Here is a 24,939-nt window from a genome sequence, read left to right as displayed (position 1 = left end):
AGTTCCATCATGAGCAACTGCAGAAATATTATGTGTTGAGGAAGAAAGTGTTCCCCCCTGAGTGGCTGTGGCAGAGTTACCCCCCAGGTATTTGGTTACACAAATTTGAAGTATTAACCTGTCTTGTTTTCAGAGTTTCCTAGTTTGGCTCTGCCCATAGATTAGGCAGCTGCTCCACTGACTTTACGGTAATCCTGGGGAAGAAAAGCTATGCATTTTCTTGCTGCAAGTTAATTGTGAACTTAAAAAACCTACTCCCCATGCCCTTCCTCTTAAAAACAGATATTGCAAATTTGTATTCACTCTTTTCCTTCCTGAATTCTTCATAGGCGTTATGAGCTTTCCAATGGTATCCTTGGGGTTTTACATTCATCCTAACATATGGCATGTATGTGAGTCTCTTCTCAAATTTGTTTGAGTTTATGTGTGATTGGGAGCAGTTAGCTGGGTGAATTGCTGAATCATGGAACAATTATGGCAGGAATTCTCTGGTTTTGTGTTTTTCTACAAATGATATTGTAGTATGTTGGTTTCACTTCAGTTCTTGGCAGGACTGCTGAAAAGTGAGTTACAGCTGTTGCCATCTGGTAACTTTTGAAGCAATTTCCCTCACATGTCTATGTTGCTTAATAATTCTTTGTTTACTCTATACAGGTAACATGATCTTCAGTCTCATAGCAAATATAGTCAGTCACCTTTCCACTGTCTTTCATCTTCTTCTGTCATTCTGTTAAAGGCTAGTTTCTTATAATGTAGCCTAGTCTGACTTGGGGAAAAGGTGCAACTGGCTCCCCCACAGAGAAATAGCCTTCTGAAGCTTTTCCTACATCCCCAGAGAACTCTTTACAGCTGCAGTAATTCTCTGCAGATGCTCTGCTCCCCTCAAAAAGGTGAGACTGAAGCCATGTCCTTGTTTTCTCCTTGCCAGACAACTGTCCCAGTCACTAATACTGGGTAGGAAATTGCAGCATTCAGAGGAAAGATAGTCATTTGCATGGATGCTAAAGGCAACAAGAAAAACTTGTGGAATAAAAAATTATGCAAGTTTATTAAATGCAATGGACCCCTGTCTCAGGACATCTCTGAGCTAAATCATTTGAGGATGAAAAATATCTGGGAAAGTATTGTTACGTGCTTGCTCCGTGTCAGCTGCTTTTAGAGATGGGACACTGGGTCAGAAAGACCTTTGGTTTGTCCTGATGTAGTTCCTATTATGTTCATACATTGACAATCCACTTCTGAAACTGAACCATAAAAGAAAGAAAATTAAAGAAGTCATCTGCCCATCTCTGTATTTAAACAGGCAAGGTTAATTGACAATTGACATGCATTTACAGTGCTTAAGCTGAGCAGGAACAATACTCGAGAACTGCATTTCCATCCTACATCCTTTTAAGTTTCCTTTTTTTTCATTCATCTAATTTCAAGTGACGTTTTGGTTTCTTTATACACTAGTAAGAGAAAGTTTCTGCCTCTTTTTCTTCTTTTAACCCTGAATTTAACCTCAGAATTCCTTCAGCACCTGCCCAGTAACATGTCCCTGAATAATGTACCAGAAAAACATCTCACTGGTGCAGCTAACACAAAGCTGCAATCATGAAAAATAGGCTGCTATTTTGTGGAGCAGAAGACTGGAGTACAACAGATGATCTTTCTCAGTGTGACAGTTTGCACAGCAACTGGAAATTCTGTCCTCCAGAATTCAGCTAAAGACACAGCAAAGCCTGTAGAAAAAAAATATCCCCTCAATTAAGACCTGGCATACTTGCCTGTTAATTTGACTCATGTCCCACAAGTCTTGTGTGCCTTAAGTGACTTTAGACATGGGAGTTTTAATAGTAATTAGCGAGCACTTTTGCCATTAGTCTCTGACATTCTCTTCGCAAAGCCACACTTAGCTGGCAAAATGGGAGCAAACAAATGGATGACACAGGAGTGAAAAATGTACAGTGTACAGGGTTCACCAGTACAAAAGACTATTTAAAAAACTGTCTGGAAGATGGTTAAAACAAATTACTCACCTTCTAAAATCCTCGGGTAGCCAGACTTATCAATCCAAACAGTGAACTTTGTGGTTAAAATAACGTGATCCAAACTGCATGGAAGACAGATAGCTGGTTGGGAAGGAAACTTTGGTTGAAATAACTTTAACTGACAAGCCGTTATGCCTCATCTGATCCCACACACATCAGGATTGGTCTTGCATACATATCCTTGTTTATCTTCCCCCCTGTAGGCTGTAAGAGTTGTTTCCCAATTTCTGTCACATCCATTTGATGAAATTTTATAATGTTAATTTCCCTTTTAAACATTATAGTATATCTTATTAATGACTTTACTGTTTCATTAACCTGAATAAATCCTTCCATAGTAACAGGTGTTATAAACATCACGGTACAATTTACATAAGAAATTTCCAAGCTAACATGAGGACAGAATGGCTACCCCAAAGTTAAGTCATGGGAACCTGTTCTATGCCCAGTATATTTCTTTAGCACCTTTTAGTTGTTCCAGAAAGGATGAAGGGTTATCTTGTGGTTTAAGGACTGCTGTTGCTGTAAGGATGAGTGCCTTTGTTAAGACTTTAACAATTCTAAGACTAAATTTTATACAGTGAACAGAGTATAAACACAGGTTTTGTTTGATTATGTGTAATACTGGAAGTCCTCACTCCTTGTTAGGGATAAATCAGTTTTTGCAGTGGAGAGAGGAAGAAGGGAGAAGGCACCATTTTGAGTAAGGAGCAGTAAGCAGCCCCAGGGAAGAGAACTATATGTGAGTCACGGTAACAACCAGAGGTATATTTTTACTTCAGATTTAAACATGCGGGTTTAATTTGGCTATAGTAGATAGCAAACGCAGATTTATTCATCTCCTCCTCCCCATTTCTCCACTTACCCAAGTAACCATCATGAAAGGAGTTGTATGTTTTTTATCTGTGCACATCTTGGACCACTTGCGCAGACAGCAACAAGGTGCCATCCTCCCTCATGTTCCCGTGGAGTGATGTATCAGCCAAGTCACCATCTAATTCTTGAAACAGCCAGCGTACAGCAAAGAAAAATGCCACTAAAGGGATAATAGTGGTATACAGTTTAAACAGTGAAATTAAGGCACATTTTCCTAACAAATTTTCCGAATGAATAATGCATTTACTAATAAACAAAAAGGCTGCCAAGGACATGACAGATTGGAGATATAGCAGTTGAGTTATTGAAAGTGGCAGACAGGTCACAACTTGTATTTATGTTAATAGCTAACCACCTGTCAGATGAATCGGGAAGTAGATACCTCCACAGCAATGCCAGCAGGCACCTTTCAGAACTGCGAAAAAGGACCAAGAGGACAGGCAGCCTAGCTAGCTGTCGTGCTGGCAGCTAAGACATGTCTGTTTTTCTCCCTTCTAGTTATACCTATGCGGTAATAACCACTGATTAAGAAAGGACTGAAAACACTGTTACAGATTTTGGTAGATAAATTCCCAAACAGCCCTTACCTGCTTGTGGCAAACACAAAATTTAAATTCCTCTTAGCAGAGGTCATCACCTATGGTGTCAAATACTGACATGCACAGCTCTACAGAGCAAACTGGAAACTCATTGGTACTTATTAAACATTTGGTGGGCCAAGAGTTGCCCTCAGAGATAACTAAATCTATTTTAGACTTAAATTATTTGGAGGATGACACTGTATGGCATTTCTTCTTTTTTATGTTTGTGAACTTGTATGAATTTTAAAAGCTATTTCTAACATGATTTTCCATAGTTAAAATTAATCCCAGAACCTATTTGAGTTCACAGAGAAAAGAGATCTCCCTTTCTTTGAAGTGATCCCATAGGTGTTTTCAGAAAAGGAGGTATACTCTACATCTTCACTTAATTTAACTGATCAGATAACTGATCCATTTCTAGCAGTTCTAATTTCAGTTTTCCTCTCTGCCTGACAGCATTTGAACCTACCCTACCATTAAGGATTTACAGGATTGATTTTCATCCTACTCCCCACTCTGTTGAAGCTATTTCACTTTACACAGAATAATTAAATACTCGGTAAGCCACAGAGAAAGAGAACAAGAGTGCGTGTTACCCTGCAGCCCAGTGATTAGTGCATTCTGATATAAGCTGTCATCACAGCTACTTGTGCCTACTGTTCTGTGTAAAGAACAGTAGGCACAGACAACTGCTGGTCTTTAATTCAGCATTTTCACTTGCAGGTGATGCTTTAAAACCTAGACTAATGCTATACGAGCTATCACATTAATCCACATCCTAGGATTTTTTTTGAGGAGTCCTTGTTTTTGAAGTTATTTCAAGAACAGAGTTCTAGATTATTCCCAGCCTTCTAGAACTACCACAGCCATTTATGTAAGGACAATATTTTTCACAAACTCTTCTTGTACACAAAGGAAAGAGCCAGACATCTTCAAAGCATAATTCAGGTCTTACAGTAAAGTAGTTTCTCTGCTTTCTGAAAGTGTCTCTCTTTCTTCAATGACCATATGAGAGGTTTGGGTAACAGTTGTCCTTTGCAATTTATTTTAATATGGTATGAATATAACCTTTTTTTCAGGTGTTCTCAAATTCATTCAAAGGGCACAAAATACAGTTGCATCCACAGTACCTTCTTGACCTGGGAAAGGTACTGGTTTGATTTTACATTAACAGTAACCTTGGAACTTCATTTGTGGATGATTCTCCTGTTCCATAGAAAAGATACTCTCTACAGTGGCAATTAGTACCTCAGCATAAATGTTTAAATATGTGCAAAGGAAAACCTGCCCGATTGTGTTGTTATGGCTGTTTTTCAGCTGGGATGTTTATATTTTATGAATGTTACAGCTTAGCCAGATGATCAACATATTCCCAATGACACCATTTGCCAGTAAAATAACTACTGCTGCCTACAGAAGTGTTAAAACCCTCAGACTGAAGCACTGTACATAAAATCTCAGCATTTTTGTTTGCTGTTTCTGTGATTGATAGTAATAAACTTAACTTTCGTGAATGAGAGGCTTCTGTGTAAACACTTGCAGTGTATTATAAAAATGAACATGAAAATGTGTGTTCTTCACAGAGGCTTTTTTCATGTTTTTGAAATGTATCCTTATGCCAGCCTGTCTCTGGCATATTCAGAAATTCAGATACCATATGTCCTTATGATCATCTTCAAAACTTCCAAATCCAGGCTCTCTCTCTTCAACAAGCTTCTTTTATTGATAAGTGCTGCTGCTGTGGCTGCATCTGCTAAAAGCAAGTGTGCACAGCTCCAGTGACTAATCTCATTTAGGTTAATGGCATCTTCAAGGTCACTTGGGAAGGATATGAAGACACTATTATCCACCTGGATGCTGCTATATAGGTAGAGATGAAGCAGGTACAGAAACAGTTGCAGAGAGATCTGTCATGATTCTCACAGATTTATAGATTACTCCGTTCTGTAGAATTGGAGAAATTTTCCTTAAAATTGAAGGTTTTTTAAAAAAAGCAAGACTTTTTTACAATTTGATTGTTCCTAGAAACTCCTAGCAGAGTTTTGCTACTTCTGAAAAATGTGCTCAGCTGATGAGTGTATTTGTTTGAGCTGGTGAGAAAAGACATAAGATCTTCCTCCACACACCTCTGTCTTGTGTTTATAGAGAAAGAAGGGTGAGAGGTGAAGCTTCTCTCTCTAGCTCTGTCTCTTTTCCCACCACCACCCCTTTTTCTCTGTATTTCTATATCTTTCTGTCCCTCTGTCCTACAAAAAAAGTGGTGTGCAGGCAGTGGGTCCCATTTGTACAGCTGGACAGCATAAGAGAGGAATACCTAAATCTGCTGATGGCCTTGATGCAAAAGATTGTTCCTCTCTATCCCATCTGGAATAGCAGAAAATCCTAAGTGTATCTCTTGAGTCCTTTTTGGAACTCCTCCTAGGGAAATAATACTTTGCTCAGGGCTGGGAGTGAATTCTCATATATCCTTAACGATTTCTAATTATTTAGCAGACAGGATATGGGGATTTGGACTACTTTGACAAAAATGCTTTCAAATAAATAGAACTCCTATATTTTAACTGAAGAACATTAGCAAATTAATGTATTGCTGAGTGAATATAATTTGCTGTATATTGCAAAATACGGATGGAAACAGCACAATCTCCATTGTTGTTAATTGCTATTGTTAATGCTTTTTAGTTAGTACATGAATTCCAGTGTAAATAGCACTTTCTTTTGCTGCTACCTTCACAGAATATTTGCATACAGCATAAATTCCTTACACATAAAACCCCCTGTTAAAAACAATGGAAGATAATATGATAATAATACATCAGAGGCTTTTTCTAACAGTAGAGGAGAGCACAAAGGAGAGATGGCAGATATCCTTCTGCCTAGTCATCTGTCTTGCTATACTCTCACTTTAGTTTTGACTTTTTAAAAATAGGGGTTTTTTTGGGGAAAAGTCAATAATTGGAAATATAGTTTATCTGATAATCTTTATGGCTTCTTTCAACATTGAGTTTGTGTGCTGTCATAAATGGATTTTGACTAATTTTTTTATGCACTTGCCCCCACTTCCCTACAAGAAATTCCATAGCCTTCAAAGTAATTACTGAAGGTGCTGAAGTAACAGAGACAGGTCTTTAATGGTATTCAGCAGACCTGGAATCTTTTCTGCAAATAATATTTTCAAACTACCTTTTCCTTGTATCTTCCCTCCATCCCAAATGGGTATGTGCTTACATGGAGTTGGTCAAAATGGCACGAAATGAAGAGAACATGCATATTCCTTTTTGTCCTATTTCTGATTTATTGTTAGCAATTCTGTAAATGAAAATGACGCTATATAGTAGGGTCAAATCCTTGAGTCATTACTATAATTCAGCTAATGGGTTGATTATTTAAGTATTCTTGCTTGTTCTGACTGATCTAGTCTCTGCTTTCAGAGTACTAAATATAGATTGTTGGCTCATGTAGAATTAAGGTCAAGGAATAGTATGCTTTTGCTGATATAAAAAGAGCTCGAGCACAAGGTATAGCTCTGTTTATTGTATTAGCTATGATTTTCATTGAAACAGACTTCCCAACTTGTATCTATACCGTTCTGTCTTTAACATATACAGCATTTTGTCCCATCTAAATATGAGACATGTGAGCTCAGAGGAGACAAAATTAGATAAACTGATCGCTGAATGATTCAGAAAGTCACAGTTCAGAGGTGGATGGTCTCAGCATTTGAAGTTTTTAAGCAAACTAGATGTGAATACTTAAATTTTGGGAGGCAGAAAGATGGATGAGGAGACATACTGTCAGACTAATATTTGAAAGTTCATACCATAACTTACAAACACTGTACCTAAACACATTTAAACTATTTGGTTATACTTCCCTCTTGGTTCTTTTATTTCTGCTGGGAATGGGGGAAGCTGTACTTCAGCCTCAAGCTGTTTGGTACAATTATGTTTATTCAGGGTTTTCCATCTCACTTTGGTGATTATTAGAACTGCTTGTATTCTCAGTATAGCACCTCTTGCCCTGGGTGCTTTGACTTACAAATGGCTATTTCTTTCAGAGTGTGTGTCCATTCAAAACAGCGGCACCTTTGCCCTAAGTTGTTCTGGTTCCTTCATAGCCTGACAAAGTCAAGAATAACAGATCCTTTTCCCAATAAAATAAAAAATGGTACTCCCTCTGACTTCTGTGGCAACACACTTTTGTCAGAAAGAAAGAAACAAAAAGACCATTGTGGCCAGAAAAGCCATTGCCAAATGATGGACTTCATATTCTAAATCAAAAATATTAGTCTGGAAAATGAATGGAAATAAATTAAAAGGTCTAAATGCCTGAAAATGCCAATCTAGGACAAATGTCTCCAGTTTTATGCACTGTTCTTCAGCTAGAAGTGAAATCAGTTTTTAATAGCAAATATATTCCTTTCTTATAAATATTTTTCCATATTATGCAACTAAAGAATATGCTTTTAAAGGAAAACTAAACAGACATGAGTGGAATCTTTGCACTGAGAAATGGCCAGCTTAGTATGCAAGCAACAACACTGTCTCACATTCATTTGAATGCTTGCCATCTGGAACAGATGCATTAGTTGTGGCTTCAGTAATGGCATGGTGGAGGAGAAGACCTTCCTCACCTCAAGATTTCAGTATTACTTAATGGGGCTCCTCATGTGAGTAAAGTAATCGTCTATTCAGCCCAGTGTTTTAGTCGGCTGTCATCTTTACTTTATACTATAACCTAGACATCTTGCTGTACAGTCTTGCTTGAACACATGCAACATTGCAGCATATATTGTGTGAAAGATGCTATTCCAAATAAAGTCATATTGTATACTTGACTTTGTCTGTATTGATATTGAATGCATTTCTGGAATGGTAATCTTCTATGTACAATATGTGTCTGAGGAGATTTTATCTTATTTCGCACACCAGGATATCTTTAGAATTGTTTATTATTCATGTTATATTTTAAACTGATGCTGGTCTATGCAGATTTTAAATGTGTTTGTCATATACCATTAGTCACTGTGTGAAATCTCTCAGTAATAGTTCTTGAATTTTCTGCAGCTAAGGAGAATTTAACACTGATTGATGGTAGATCACTTAGCTGGTTGGCAGACTTTCCAATTTACGGCAGGAAAATTGCTCTTTTCTTTATGCTCATTCCTTCTTCTGCAGGGGGACAGTAAGATATATGTGCCAGGGTGCACATAACAGCAAGAATCTGATTGGCAATACTGCAGGTCTTTTTTACAATTATAATTTTATCATTTTCAAAAACTGTACTGAATGTCAAGTATTTCAGATGCAATTTTTAAAAACCTCTCTATTTATCAAATGTCGATAATATATCCGTATCATATTTCACATGCAAAAAATGACCTAACATATTTTTGCATGAGGAAATGAGTAAGCTGTCAACGCTTCATCCTTATCTTCTAATAGTCCCAAATTCTCAGTCCTCCAAAGGCTGATTATCTGTCGAGTGAAGATTAGCAGGAGAAACAAAGATATTGATTTTCTGTGTGCTGTCTGCAAATATTTCTCATTAACCACTGATTCATTCAAATAATAATAATAATAATAATAATAATAATAATAATAATAATAATAATATATTCTTCAGTGAAAGAAGGATATGGGATAAATCTCTTCCCTTTAACACTCAATAGTGAGATTTTCAAAGATATTTTAAGATTTCACACAGAATGAATATGAAGAACTGCAATATGTAATTTTTAGTATCCACTTTCTTTAAAGGAAAATACAAGATAAAAGTTGTCATGTTTAAAAACATAAAAGTCTACTGAAATGCCAACCATAAATTCTAGTAAATTTAGCAGTAGATTTTATAAAAAAAGACTTCTCTGTGAAAAGGTGTGTTTCTTATTTTCAACTGCCTGCAAAGACTGAAAGAAAAAGCCAATCTTTGCCACTTCATAGTATTTACAACCATAAGAGGTTCAAAATGCTGTACAAAAGCGCTGACTTTGCATACCATTCTGGAGCATGCAGAGGTACTTTCTAAAAACATACACATAAGGGGAAAAATAATTGCTAAATTATTGTTTCAAAAAGAAATATAAATTATTGCTGTCGCATTGCGGTTTTACTGCCATGGAGCACGGCATAACTGACACCTCCAAAACATAGACAGTAAACACAGTAATGAAAACAAATGTGTTAAAGTGTGCACTAGGGCCCAATTATGCACTTGCTCAAGGACTTCTGTGGGAGTTCTGCACGTAGCGTGGCTCCAGAATGGTTCCCACAAGGAATGAGGCTACTAAGAAAGCTGTTACAGCTACTGTCCCAACAAACTATTGTTTGGGGAGTTCATTTTCAGCAGCTCCTCCCACATCCCACACTAATGGCAGGCCAGTGCTTTTACAGCTTGAAATTTATGCAAGATCAACTGTGCAATGAAAATTATACCAGTTCATAATTATTATCTTTTATTACTACAGACACTGTGTGGAGTTCATAGTATTGCAAATCTAACAGAAGAAATACTTGGCATCCTCTTTTAAAAACAAAAATTCAGTCTATTTGTAATGCTGAAATGAAGAAAATGGGAACCAAGACACTGGAGACCAGCATTAAAGAAATAGAAAGGTAGTATCTTGATTAAATTTTTCTGTTCTGTCTCAGCCAGCTTTTGCCCATTTCTTACATTTGTGCCTGTCACTCTACTATCTTTTCTGTACTGCTTTTTGAAATATACTCATTAGACAAATACCTATTTCATCAAAAACACATTCTTAGCATGAAGTTCATAAGTTTTCTAAAGACATATTATGGCATTGCGTATTTTAACATATAATTATTGTGATCTCTAAAGCACATGAATCTCCCACAATTTCTACCAAGACTTAACTGTCAGCTTGCAATGGATCAGGGCAGTAATAAGAACTGATCTTTGGCCACACCAGGCGCACTGGGTCCAATCACACTGATGACAAACAGTGGTTAAAAATCACTTCCAACTTCTCAGATGTCTGAAAATGCATCTGTGATGGTAAAGGCAAAAATCAGTCCTGACTAAACCAGGCCAATCTTTCAAAGAAACCTTTCTCACCCCTGGAAAGGTAGGCATCTAAGTATGCTTTATCAAGCAGAAACTAAGCCCTTAAATCCTCATCTGGAGCAAATAGGCTGGAATATAGCTGTCCCAACATATGAAAAGATTCCTGTATGTGTCAGGTGGCCAAATGCCAGCAACTGGTCTGCCTGTCCAAACCACATATTCCTTCATCCAGAACCATACAATTTCCCACACATCAGGTAGTAGAATCTACACTGCCACCAGAGACAGTTCATATCATACACCAGAAAAAAACTGTAAATTGTGACAATTAGAAGAGGTCAGATATCCATGGAACAGCGCCCTTCCTAAAAATCCCACCAACTTCCAGAACCACAACACTTACAAAAATACCTTGTCTAGTAACATTAGTAATGCCATGTTTTGCTTTATAATGTAACATAAAATGTTGTGACTGATTCAACCAGATGTGACAACTCAAAAGCTGGCATGATAGGTTGAGAAATGTTAATGTAGGAAAGAAAAAGCAAATTAGAACATTTAAAAAATATTGTAGGTATTTGGTGTTTGCACTGTTATGAAAAGGATCAGCTATGTCACACTCACATTTTATAAGAATCTGTAGTTACACCTTGAATGTAAGCTTCCAGTTCATTTTGTGGAGAAGCATACTCAAAGGGTGGGGGGAGAGAAGCAAACAGACCTTCAGTTTCCGAAATATGATGCAGCTCCAGTGATGCTGGCTCTTAACACAAGCTTGAAGAGGCAGTCCTCAATTTTCAATGTCCATTGAGTTAGGGATCCAAATATTTATACGTATTTTCATAGCCATGGTGGTCTGAAGATGGAAGAAAACCAAGGTTTTCAGGAAGGGATGACATTTTTTCATGACAAGATTTTTATTGGGAAAATCAGACAAGAAATAGGAATATTGTACTGCACATACAGTGGTGTAGAGCTAACACAATAACAGACTAAATTAGCACAATATCCTTGCTTTTTCTTCTGTTTAATGCTTTTATTGTTGCTTTTAATGGATTTCTAAACAAGTAAACAGTAATACAAAGGGAATTATTGTTTCTGGTACTGAACAGTAAATCACCAAACTAAGACAAGCTGTTTTCTAACATCATCAGAAACTTTTCAAGGCAGGATGTGGGACAGCTGCAGGGCAAGCCCTGGCAACCTTAAGGATTCTAGGCCAGGAAGAAACTCAGTTTTAATGTTCTAGATTTCTCCTCTAAGTGACCTGGTAATTTTTCACATTTGAGCATTTGAGTTAGTTATACATATAAGCAAAATGGAGACTTCATCGTGTCCAGAAAATGAAAACATACATCCTCAGGTGGCTGACTTACTGACATTTCATTAGTTTTAAACTTGGTAGTCTTCACTAGTCCTGTTTCTCCTGTGATTCATTCACAGCCTTCATCCTAATCCTGAAAGCTATCTATAAAGAAATGGGTATCTGCCTCAGAGGGAATACTTATCTAACTCTCAGGATAACTAAGTTAAGAAAGTCTGTAATGAAAATTGTGAGTTGGAGATGAAGCTTTCTCAAACAAGTAGCAGCACATTATATGGAATGTGATGTCAGAACAATTTGTATTTGTCTGTTGCAGTGATTTTAGGTCCTACTACAGGTAATTTATACATCTATTCGTGGAAGAAATCTACCACCATCACACAGGTAAGGAAACCCAAACAAAACATAAGGAGCTTTTATTAATACCAGTGTAAAGCAGAATTCGCACAGGTTTTTCTTTGGCAGCAATTTGATCTATTGATTTAACACTCAGACAGATAAAGTATCAAAATCTGGATACTTATCCAAACAATAATCTAAACCCTTTGATGCTAGTGCTGCTTTTACATTTGAGAACCTCAAAATCAAAATACCTAGCTTGTTTTCTCCATAAATGCACTTTAGAAAAATGAATTCCTTATTTATTTCTTTTTTTATACAAAATTAGAGAAAATATTTTATTTTTAATGACTTTCCTGTCAAAGTCTATTAGCCATAATGAGTACCTCTGTTTTTCACATCTGCAAATGTGAAACTTCAATACTTGTTGAGCTTCTGATGGGTCTCTAAAGCAAAAGTGCCACTCCATGGAGGAATTACACTATATTAGAATAAACATAATGAAATCATTCTTCAAAAGTGTATTAAGTTGCACAAGGCTGAGTTTGCAATATCCTAAAATGAGAAGAAAGATCTATTTAAATACAAATATGTGAGAGATTATTTGCCAGAGAGGGAGAAGTCTAGCTACAAGCACAGGTGCTTTAAAGCACAAATCCACACCATTAAGCTCTGGCACAGCTGTTTCATAATAAATAAAAAAGAGAAATATAGAAACACCCATTAAAGTCTCGTATGATACAACCTATGAAGAAAGAAATTTGTTTGTAAACTGCTATCACATTAACAATGGAGGCCAATTGAGAAAACCTCCAGATCTGACAGAATGATTTTAAACCGAGAGTGCGGAATTGTTTATTAAGGCTTTGAGTGACGGTCTAATATATTAAATCAGTTCAGAAGACTGTAAAATGCATTAGCATTAGCAATTTAATACCTCCAACAAATTTAACTGTCACTCATGAGCATATCTGTCCTTGTTAAAGGAAAAAAAAACCTGAAGCGCCATCTTTGTCGTGATGGACAATAAAGTTAGAAGAGGCAAAAGCCTTTCTCTGTACATTGGTGATGAGAGAACTGTGTTACATTTATCATAATTAACTTTCACAGTTGGCAGCATTTTTTGGCAAATGTGTTATTTGCTCAAGCTTGTGAAAGAAGTTTCAAGAACTAATCATTGGAGCCAAGCCTTAGCTTGCAATCGTTTCAGGGCTGGATTTTAATCAATTTAGAAATGTAATTACATGCCAAATGTGTACACAGTTACTTTGATTACACACAGAAATTGGGCAGTTTCATAGTCAACTAACTGATCGTAGGCAGTTGGGTGCAAATACCTCATCTGAATGAGCTGTTGCTAATAACCTTGTGTTAGAGCCATTTGTGGAACAATGTAGCAAACTTCTTTAAAAATCAGGATCTTTAAAGGAAATATTTCCAAATTTCAGTTTTATTCAGGTGGACAATTTTTCTATGCATCATTACTGTTTTTTAAATTTTAATTGTTGCTATTAATAGAGCAAAACATAACTTTTTAAAAACTAAGCAGAAAAAAAATTAAATTGAAAAGGAGGTCACTCAAATATACTGTGTGATTACTTTGCAGCGCAGTAATGAAAAGCATCTCAAGTTTAATGTCCATCAAACTACAATACAAGGGTTTCAATACAAAGAACAGAGCAGAATTGTTTTGATTTTTGAAGAAACAGAATTAACAAAATGCCAGGCAATTGACATGAATCACTGAATTAATAAAATGCAGTGTTTAGCCTACTGTATCAGGAGTCCTTAGATAACTACTGCGTGTTTATGAAAATGTTCCTGAATCCTAATATTTGTGTGACATCCAGTATAATTAATTTGACAATTAGTGTCAATTATTTGATGGCTTCACATTTGAAAACTTTCAGAACTCCACTCAGGGAGCAGCAGCAGTAGCCCAATTCCTTTGGTGACCAGCAATGGAGTACATGAGCAGCAATGAACAGATGAAATTAATAGTTTGCTTAGTAATAATCAGGATTGACAGGTTAATAACAAAGTCACTACCTAAAAAGAAGTCACATTTGTGGCTATAATTTGAAACAAATACTTTAATTGCCTCTTAGGATAGCTGGTATCAACATTACACATAAACAGTGCTAGAAGAAGCAGATATATTAAATAGTTTACTCAGGATTTTATCTACAGTGGTTTTTTCTACCAATGTATTCAACCTACACTTGCTCACAGGAAAACTGATTCTTGGGGCATTGGGTAGGTAAACCACAGAGAAATAGGAGGTGACAAACTGAATGATGAGAGCAGACACTCAGGACAACAAGCAGTTCTTATTCTTCCTGTGTAGTAAGAAATCATAGGAAGCAGTGCTTGCCTGTTCATGCTTGGTGCGTGCCCCACTACAGGTTTTGCAGGTAAAGAATTGTCCTATCGGTCTCTATTTAGTAGCACAGTAGATCAGAGATATCCCTAAAAGCAGCTTTTACAACTAAAAATGTTGATGAAATGTGTATGTTTTCTTCTTTCTTTTCTACCAGTAGCTAAACAAAACCCAGCAAGTCAAATTGTTAGCTTACAGGCTTTGTTGCTCAGTTGCCAGTTAAAAGATTCTTCCAAATCAAGCTGTTTAAAATGACTGCTGAAACCACTAGCCAGCTGACTGCTGTCAGTAAACGGGGGATTGAGCCACTGGTTGGAAGCTGTTTATCAAAACAAAGGCTGCGGTATACAATTAGACGTGGTACAATTCTTGAGATCCAAGCAGCAGCCCTCACAGATGATGACAGATCAGGCTTGAAAATACTAACTTCTGCTGAAATAACATTCCTACTGTTAGATAATCTTCCTAGTGACAGATGCTCAGTGGTCTTGGTGTCAGTAACATTGTGTAACATCCAGCTGAAGAGGCCCAAGCCTCCTCCAGGGCTGTTGGTGTCTCATAGTCGCTTTGTCCCATCATCATGAATAACTTGGTCACGTTGGAGCGTGACTTGGTCTTTGGGCAGGCTCACATGGCTGAAGGTTATCCTGCCTTCCTTGCACTACAGCTGCTCTGTGAGGGCTCTCTCCAAGCAATTCCCACCACCAGTTTTGGTGTCTTCTCTCCCTTTGCTAACTAATCCCCTTTTTTTGGGTGCACACAGGAGTTTGAGACTGAGGAGTGAAATGGGGAACTGTAATAATAATGATCATTATTATTATTGTTGACATTGTTACTTCCCTGATCCAATTGTCCATTTAGTCCAAAAACGGTTGTCCTAGCGCAGCTGAGGGCACAGCGTGGGACCAGAAATCAATGTGTGAGAGCAGAGGGGAGGGCAGGGACAGCCAAAGACAGCACTTCTCCCGAGGAAAATGCTCATTGGCCTTCAGCCTGAAAAGGGTAATACAGCAAACCATTGTTAGTATTGGAGAGTTTAAATTTAGAGCCTTCTCCAGCTGATTTGTCATTCAACTTCTTTGTCATTTTACACCTTGATTTTTGGCTTATTCCTCTTCACCACTGAAAGTGCATTACTCTGATGAAACTAGGAAATGCCATCTCCTTCGCTCATTCCAGAGCCTTTTGGAAGAATTGCTATCTCCAGACATTCCCATGTCTGATACCACAATCAATTCTCCATACTTTCCTCCCTTTTCATCTAGCACAATGAAAGAGAAAACTGTAAACAATGGTCTAATTGGAAAACAAAATATCGGAAAGCATAATTTACCAGAATTTAACCCTTTAATAATTTCTCTCCCCTGCTCTGCTCTTCTCTTCTGTCCTAGAATATTGGATTATTTTCAGGTTTCCCAAGGACTGTATGTAATGTCTGTTCATACTCTGGATAAAATTAATCCATAAAAGGTATGACAAACTGGGAATAGGAAATCCTACCTGTAACCCCCTTTGTCCATCAGATGTACCAATTAGGCCTCCCCTTTCAATTATAATTACAGATTATCCTTCTTTAAACTGGTGTGTTCGTTTTTTTTTTTTTTCCTAAAGTACATAAAAAACCGCAGCTTTACCCTTATTGTAAAACTACCATGCATTTAAAAAGATGTATACTTCCTACATGACTTTTTTTTGTCAAAACTGTATCATTAAGAGGCAGTTTAGAGAAATGATGACTTTTTATAACTTGATCTTAAAGCTGAGCAAAATCTTCTGCAAAATGTAGATTTCCAGACCTGAATAATTCATTTAATCTGTGAAACATGATTGAAACCATGTTTAGAAAGAGCTGCCTTGGGCCTCCAAGGCCAAAGGGAAAGTATTACATTTGAATCAGTTTGATTTTGTACTTCCTTGAAACATAAAGTGTCAGCATGAGTGCAGAGATAATAGCAAACCCTCACAGGGGGTCTGTCTGGATAAAGCCAGCAAGATTGTGAGGTGCTTTGATAGTACAGTAATAGGGGTCAAATAAGCGCCTAAGGTAGGTAGGCACATCCAGAGCAGGATACTGTTATAATGTATTTTTTTAACTACCTGGCATTTGTGGACAGGTGGTGAAATTTCAGGTGGTTGCTTGAACAGTATTCCAGTCACAGAAGCTGAAATTCAGCTTGGACACCAATGTCATGCTGTTCATCCAAAGGTGTCAGGACTCCCAAGCACAATACCCCAAAACCATTCTGCAGCTTTGCTGTCAACAATGAATTAAAAAACAGAACAAAATAATCTCTTTCCTCCAAAATTCAAATTTGTTTTTTTTGAGTAGGTTTGTTCTCTTTATTTGCATCAGGTGCCTTAAAGATTAGGAAGCAGTATGCAAGTAATGCCTAAATTCTTCATTACCCACAGAGTGCATTCCAACATGTTGTTAAATGAGTGCTGAATGCTTCTGCACCCTGAGCATTCAAGAACAGTCAGGAAGATCTGGGAGACTCATGAATGAGAAGAAAGCTTCAGATTGTCAGTAGCGCGCAGTATATGGAGGCACTGAAAAACAGTTTTATGGCTATTCCATTGGCGTATGAAACCCACAGAAAGAACAGCTATTTTAAACAAAAGCAGTATTTATAACCATCAAATATCAGCATACTAGAAAGCTACAAAATGCATTTGAAATACGGAATTTAGGTTCACATGATAGAATTCAACAACTCTCAGTGTTTGTTATTTCTCACCACTGGGCTCAGTACTGTATTATTGGGTGGTGGGGGAGGAAATTAACATTCTTCAGTGATATCCTAAAGACAGGACATACAGTCATTTACTTTGTATTGCTGTGTGTTTTCACTTTAAGCCGCGGAAAAGGCACCCAGTGTATATGATGTGCACCTAGGGAATATTTTAGCAATCTGAATAAATGATACAAAATAAATACTGTCATCGCTTCTCTACCTGTGAGGCAGCATGCCAGTGCATGATATTCAACAGTGAATATTTTCTATCAATTTGATACATAGTCAAATCCCTTTGCTAGTCAAACGTTTCTGCAGATGTTTTTGTTTAGATGAAAAGAGATTTTGTTTTTGTTGAAATAGCATCAAGAAAATAACTTCCAGCTCAGAAAGCCAGTCCACTCCTAATACACACTGCAGCAATCTTCTACAAACAGCAGGTCCATGCACAGAATCCTTAGTGTTAATGAAGACCCCTCACAAATTCAGCTGGGTTCTTTAGCAGCTCTTTCCAACACCTCCATTTTGCGCTACAACATCTGCTGAAGAAACCTGTGAATTTTTCTGAGACTGTTTATTCCTCCCCATGTGAAAAGTCCACAGTGTAACAGCTTTGTTCCCAAGATCCACATGATTTTTAACCAGTATTATTGTTCTAAAATTGTGAGTGTTCTTCCTGATGTGTGGCTGCACAGAATGGTTCCAATTAAATTCTGGTGGCAGTAAATAGCACTATTTTAGTCATCCTGACCCATAAATATCTTTTTTTGTTGTTATTGTTTCCTAGAAGATGACTTCCAGGCAACCACAGACATTAAAATATAGCAACACAAACAGATATTATGGATTTAATTCAGTGGTTTGAAATATATCAGCCAATGTTAATTCCCACATCCCTTTCCAGTCCATTAAATACTCTATTTTTTAATTGAAGTTATAATATTTATTTGCTCATTCTCACCTGTTTTGGTATGCTACATTTCTTCAGTAATTTCTCTAGTGATTTGTGCTTGGATTAGTTTATTCCTTCCATTATCTCTGATTTAATTGTCCCCTATCATATAGAAAAGGCTGTGTGCCAATTTCAAGTTGATGTTACATAATTTAGATGTAACTTTGTTTGGAAAGTTTTACAAGCAACCAGATTCTCATTGTTTTATAGAAAATGATAACCGTACTAAGAACCTGCCATCAACAAACACGAGACCACAGTATTCAGAGATCAGACTTTCATTTCAGCAGGTTAGAATTTACTTCCTCTGTCAAAGAGGGATTTATTCCTTTTCCGTGAAATATGTTACCAGCATATTAGACCAATCTTTCAATATCTTGTAAAATATATCATTTAATAGCTGAAATATTTGTTAGTTGAAAAGTGCATCCAACCTTAACATGACTGGGCTTTGGTTGTAAATCTCTGCTTAATAACAGTCACTGAAGGAAGGAGGTCTGGGTTTATATATTTTCATTTCACTGATTCTAATTTTTGCATTAATCATGTGAGACGACTTAAGCTCATAAGCTTAAGTTGATGTTTTAAATTCATTGTTGCAACAGCAAACCAACTAGGAAGGGCACCTGTGCACTGATCAGAAGTCCAAGAAATGCTACAATTTTCAGGTTTTATTAAGCCAGCGGTGTACAGAAGCTAGTTCATGCTCCACCATTAAAAAGCAGTGTGTGAATTTCCCAGGACAAGGCTCACCTCCTGTGATGAAGAGAAAAAGTTAAGTCTGTTGTGCTGTCTCAAGCCAGCTATGCCATGTAAGGAATGTCAATGAGATAAGAATGAACCTGCAATGTTACCATACCTGGCTGCAGTTTTAGCCCCTTGGTCATGCTGGCAACTGGAAAATGCTAGACAGCACTCTCGGTGTTTGCTGTACAGCCGTATAGCCATTTCATAACCAGAGCAGGGCGGAGAACACTTCTGTGTGAGCATTCAGAGGTTAAGGTTTTATAAAGAACGATGTTCCTAGAAAGGTCATCTCTGTTTTAAGATAGTCCTAAAAATCAAACCAAAGCTCTCTTTCTGTAGTAAAGTAAAGCTAGACTATTTTCAGTAGTTGGAAGACAAACAGGAATATTCTCTTCCCCTCAATACAGTTACCAACAGGCTCTAAGAATGTGGCCTGTGGGCTGACTAGATCAAATACAGTTGTGCTTTGCAATCTCAGGAATTCACAAGAACTTGTAGTGCTAATTCTGCCATTTGAAATTTATTGCAGAATTTAAATCTGCTGTATGTTGTTCAAATCAAGGGCATTTATACAGATTTTAGTAAAGCCTGGGATGAGACTAGTATTCACATTAGGGGATGATGTTACAATGAATTGACTTACAAAGAGAAGGTGATTAATTTAAAAGGCAACCAGAGAAAGACATGTCATGTTTATATATACACATCTACAGTAGAAAGTTAGTTTCCTATGTTTTGACACCCTTTCTAACACAGCACTGAATAAATCCCCGTATTTCAATAATTTGTGTATATCTAGTAACATTGTAATTCCAAACTGACAGATCAGTAGGAGACTGAAACAAAATAATAATAATAATAATTTTAAAATGGAGACATTATGGATTTGCACCAAATCCAAATTGTAGGCATCACATTAAGGTAAAGTCTCTGGGCTGGATTCATCAAAGAGATAGCAAGCAGAGTTTCTGGCAGTTTTGAATTTCAATGGAATAGTATCCTTATTTGACATTGTCCTGGTTTCCACTGGGATAGAGCTGATTTTCTTCCTAGTAGCTGGTACGGCACTGTATTTTGGATTTAGTATGAGAATGATGTTGATAACACACTAATGTTTCCAGTTGTTGCTAAGTGCTTACCTGAAGGCAAGGACTTTTCCGCTTCTCAGGCCCTGCCAGCGAGAAGGCTGGAGGGGCAAAAGAAGCTGGGAGACGACACAGCCAGGACAGCTGACCCAAACTGGTCAAAGGAATATTCCATACCGTAGAATGTCATGCTCAGTATATAAACTGGGGCGAGTGGCCGGGGACTGGATGGGCATCAGTCAGCGGGTGGTGCACAGAGCAACTGTACTGTGCATCACTTGTTTTTTCTTCTGGAGTTTTATTTCTCTTTCTCTTTTTGTTATCTCCCTTTTCATTACAACTTTTATAAGTAGTAGTATCAGTATTATATTTTACTTTATTTCAATTATTAAACTGTTCTTACCGCAACCCACAAGTTTTACCTTTTTCCGATTCTCCCCATCCCACTGGGGGCAGGGAGTGAGCGAGTGGCTGCGTGATACTTAGTTGCTGGCTGGGGTTAAACCATGACAGTCATATGGAGAGGAAGAAAATTGCTGAATATCTCCAGCAATAATTAGCATAGGCCAGATAACCTCATTAAAAAGCATGAGGAGCTTGGTGGAGTAAACCTCAGTGAGGATCTGTTTGCAGACTCCCTTCTAATCCCTCCATGAGCAGTCAAGATTGGACCCTTGAACCCAGCCATGAAATGAAAAAATCCTACAGATGATCCATATCTTTCTGTTGCTGCTCTTGCCAAAAAAGGCTTCCACTTGTTCAGTCAGGATGACTCCCGTAAATCTCATCTTGATTACTGATACAGAATTGCCAAGGTGAAAAGTCATCTGGAAAAGGCAGTATACACTAGAGTCATAATACCTGTTTTCAGAGACTTCCATCAGTTTCATGGGCTCCAAAATGCATCATTTTCCTGACAAAATTCTACTTATGGAATACAAACAACCCCAGTAAGGTACGTTGATAATGAATGAAGATAAATATCAGGATTTTTCTGGACAAGTAAGTTCCAAACTTTTCTTATACAGAGAATGAGCTGCCAGCTGCCATTTCATCTTGTACAAGCGGGATTGCAGCTCAGGTATTTTACTGTAGTTGCCGTGGCTGTAGGTCAGCACAAGGAAAGCAATATCTCAGACAAAAAGAAAAATCACATAGGACCTTAAAGATCAAATCCCAACCCATTGAAATTCTGCTTTCAAATCTTATGATGACCAGGATTCCTCAAGTTTTTATAGCAAATAGTTATTTATTTAGTGCTTTAAAATTTTATGTCAGACAAATTAAGCCAAGAAAACAATGACCAGGATTTCTCAAGTTTTTATAGCAAATAGTTATTTATTTAGTGCTTTAAAATTTTATGTCAGACAAGTTAGGCCAAGAAAACAAAGACAATCTATCCATATTGTGGATAACTGTATTGAGAAATTTGTGTAGAGATATGGTACATCCTCTTTCACTAAGTCTTAAGATTGAGACTGGATGTTTCTGAAACTTTTTTAGTACAATCAGAAGTGTTCGGACAGAAGGTCAGACAGATCTCCTATTGGCTTCTTCAATCTTAACAATTACGAATCGGAGAAAATATTTGTAGAATTGGTATAAAATTCCAATATAAAATGACCTTTGGTAACACATGCAATCCCTTTGAAGTGGCTTGCATATAAGTTTGTATGTAATGACTAAGGGAGAAAGCAAGAGAGAATTGGTTTTGATAAATTAGGGAGACCACAGGAAGAGGCAAGAGTGTCAAATTATCATTGAATGAATGTCAGTGGGGTTATGGACCAGAAGTTCAGGGAAGACCAGAATTCAGCTGCTTAGACTGCTAGCAAAATATTCCTCAAAGCAGTGAGCATTTGAAACCACAATGTGGCTGCTTATTAGTGAGTAGCATAACAAGAACAGGAAGACCTTTGAAAGAGCGTAAAGAAAGGGCTTTTGACAGGTCCTGTAGTGTATATATATTTTCAGTTTCAAACTTAACTTCATCTGCATCAATAGATGCTGCTTTGTAATAATACAACATTTGGTTATTGTAATATTTTTTTCTTAGCACAGAGACAATTGTAGGTGTTTGTTCTTGTTCTGCAAGCCAGTGCTTTCATGAGACAGATTTTGTGTGGCACTGTAGAGTGATTTATGTGTGTAAGCAAAGTCAGGAGAAAGTCATAGATTTTAGTATTCTCTAGTACTTTCTTTAACTTGAGCAGTACTTTCTGTCCTGTTTCTTTGATGTACTAGATGCTCGATATCACTAGCAATATAAATCCTTACTTCAATCTTATTTACATAGACAGAAGTTATGTAGTGACAAGGTCCCTTCAAGGCTTGAATGGTTTGTTAATAACATGTACTAAATAGCATCTGGTATCAATCTTGTCCTACAGACATGCCTGTAGTGATTTAAAGCTTTCATTCTTCGAATTCAAAATCTAATTTTTAATGCACTTTCTGTCAGCTGTCTTCACAGCTTTTAAATGAGATTCTGTCATCTTGACATATTCACAGATACATTGAAATTTAACTAGAAAAAAAGAAATAAAAGCTTCTCATGTCTAAATAAAATGCCTATTCATGCTCATATATATTTTTGACTGTTATTGGCTTTCATTTATTTACTGATACAGAAATCAATAACATTTTATTTACTGAATAGTAAAACAAAAAGTAACAGCTTGTATGATTGGGACATGACTGCTTAATATTTTTCCAAGATGCTATTATTAGTTAAATAACAAAACAATCATAGACCTTCATTTTCAGATTAACTTATTTGTAAAGCCCTCAATTAACAATTTTACCTGCAAAACCACACAGGACATTGCTCCATGAATGCTACTCTTCCTTTGTTTTTTTCACTCATCTGCAAAATCCATATGTTTAAAAGCAGAAACAGGGTAACAATAAAGTATCTATCATTGTAGGATGCCTATGGGAAATTGTGTTTTAAACTAATGCCTTTCTCCTCAATTATGCTTCTATCAGCCATTTTAAGACCTATTTGATATTCAGTGAAGACCACTAGTTAGCATCAGTTTGGGAAACTGCTGAGATGGAGCATATTGGTATTAACTCTTCAGACTTGTGCAACACAGGTGGGTATTGAAAAGAATGCCTTTAGGCATAATTGAACTACTAGGAAGATACCTTTGGCAATGGTGGTGATCAATACCTTTAGTTTTCCCATCACTAAGCCATGCACATATTTCTTAGACTAAACTGCAACTTTGACTACACTTAAGGCCAGTTTCAAGAAAAACGAACACATTTTCTTAGGGCCAGCCTTTAGGGAAGGTAAGGAAAAAAAAATTCCCAGATAAACGAAATTAAGTAGCAGTTGTACAACCCAGTGTATAAATGAAAGGGAAGACATGCCGCCTTCTTACTGTCTTTACCCACCCCCAGGTACAACCTCCTCCCTCTTTAGCTCCCTTCTGTGTCTTTTGTCCAGTGAAGATTGATAGCTCCAGAAATGACAAAATTTGACAACTGAGCGCTCTCTGGTGCAACTGGGAGAAAGTCTGGGAGTTTCACACTGTTGCTTCATTTAGTAACATAAGCAGGACTGGCCAAAGGAGTCACAACCTTGCCAGTCCAGCTGTTACAAGTGATGAAGGGGCTCTGACAAAGGTCTTCAATATGGTGGCAGTGGTAGTGCCAAGTAGACTTTTCCCTGGAGTTAACCAAGAAGTGGTCACATTAAAATCTCATTGCTGAATATGACTGATGTGAATAAAAAGCTGCCTAAAGTCTTGGAACCGGTGATGATACTTAACAGTCATTCATCACCTTAATATGTCATCCTTCCTTGAAAGGTATCAGAGTGCTTTCCCAACTTCTACTAGGCCTAAAAATATGCTAAGGAACATTATTTTCCTGTTTTACAGGTGACTGTAAGTAGCTGCTCCACAGTCACAGGTGGATCAGTGACAGACTCAGACACTGAATGCCTAAGACCCAAATGTCATCCATCTCTGATTACTGAAATATATATTGTCACACTGTTGAAAAATAGTGGAATAAATAAGTCCTTCTTCCTACAAGTTAGTGCTGGTCTTAACTTTACCTCACTTTACTTACCGTATTTGCTTGCTTGTTTTGTAGAACATTAAAACTAGGCAAAAAAGAGCAAAACACAGATACAAAGCTTGAATTGCCAAATGCATATGATAAAAACTGACAGAGATTTTAAGAGTAAGATACAAATAAGGCCATTGAGAAATAACAATAAATAACTATATCTTTATTTGTAAATTAATGGTTACAGGAAAAGCCAGAAAGGCCATGAACCTCTCGTAATTGATATGAGGGATAGCATATGTCAAGGGATCTTGTATGCTTCTTTCCCAAGATAACCTTCTGCGTGTCCTTAGTCATCCATATTGGCTGCCCTTTTTAAATCCATATGTAGTCTTTTCTTGGATGTCATACTTAAATCCATTGTTTATGTTTTTTTTCTGAGATGACATATATGCCCCTTGAGGATAAATTAAATTATCCCTGAAAACTTCCATTTAGTTTCTGCCTTCCTCATCTCCATCTCTCTGTATCCTGTTCAATTTCTCTCAGCACTTTACACGTTATTCTAAAGTTTGTTCTGCTTAAATTAGTATATTTAATTCTCCAGTTCTACATTGTGTCCCTTCTTGACCTTGTTATAACTAGAAAGTGTTGAGAAATAATTGCCACTTCGCCATTCATATGGACTGCTCTCATGACCAGATCTCCTCTCTGAGGCTCAGAACTCCACCTGAAGGCATCCAAGATATTCTGGTAGCCCTGAAGACCCCATCTTTACCTGTAATCCAGAAAAGGACACAAACAAATGCTTGGGCCTGGCTGCGTTCCCCATTACTAA

This window comes from Falco cherrug, chromosome 14 (assembly GCF_023634085.1).
Source record: "Falco cherrug isolate bFalChe1 chromosome 14, bFalChe1.pri, whole genome shotgun sequence".
Lineage (NCBI taxonomy): Eukaryota > Metazoa > Chordata > Aves > Falconiformes > Falconidae > Falco > Falco cherrug.
Note: the sequence above shows the minus strand (reverse complement) of the source record.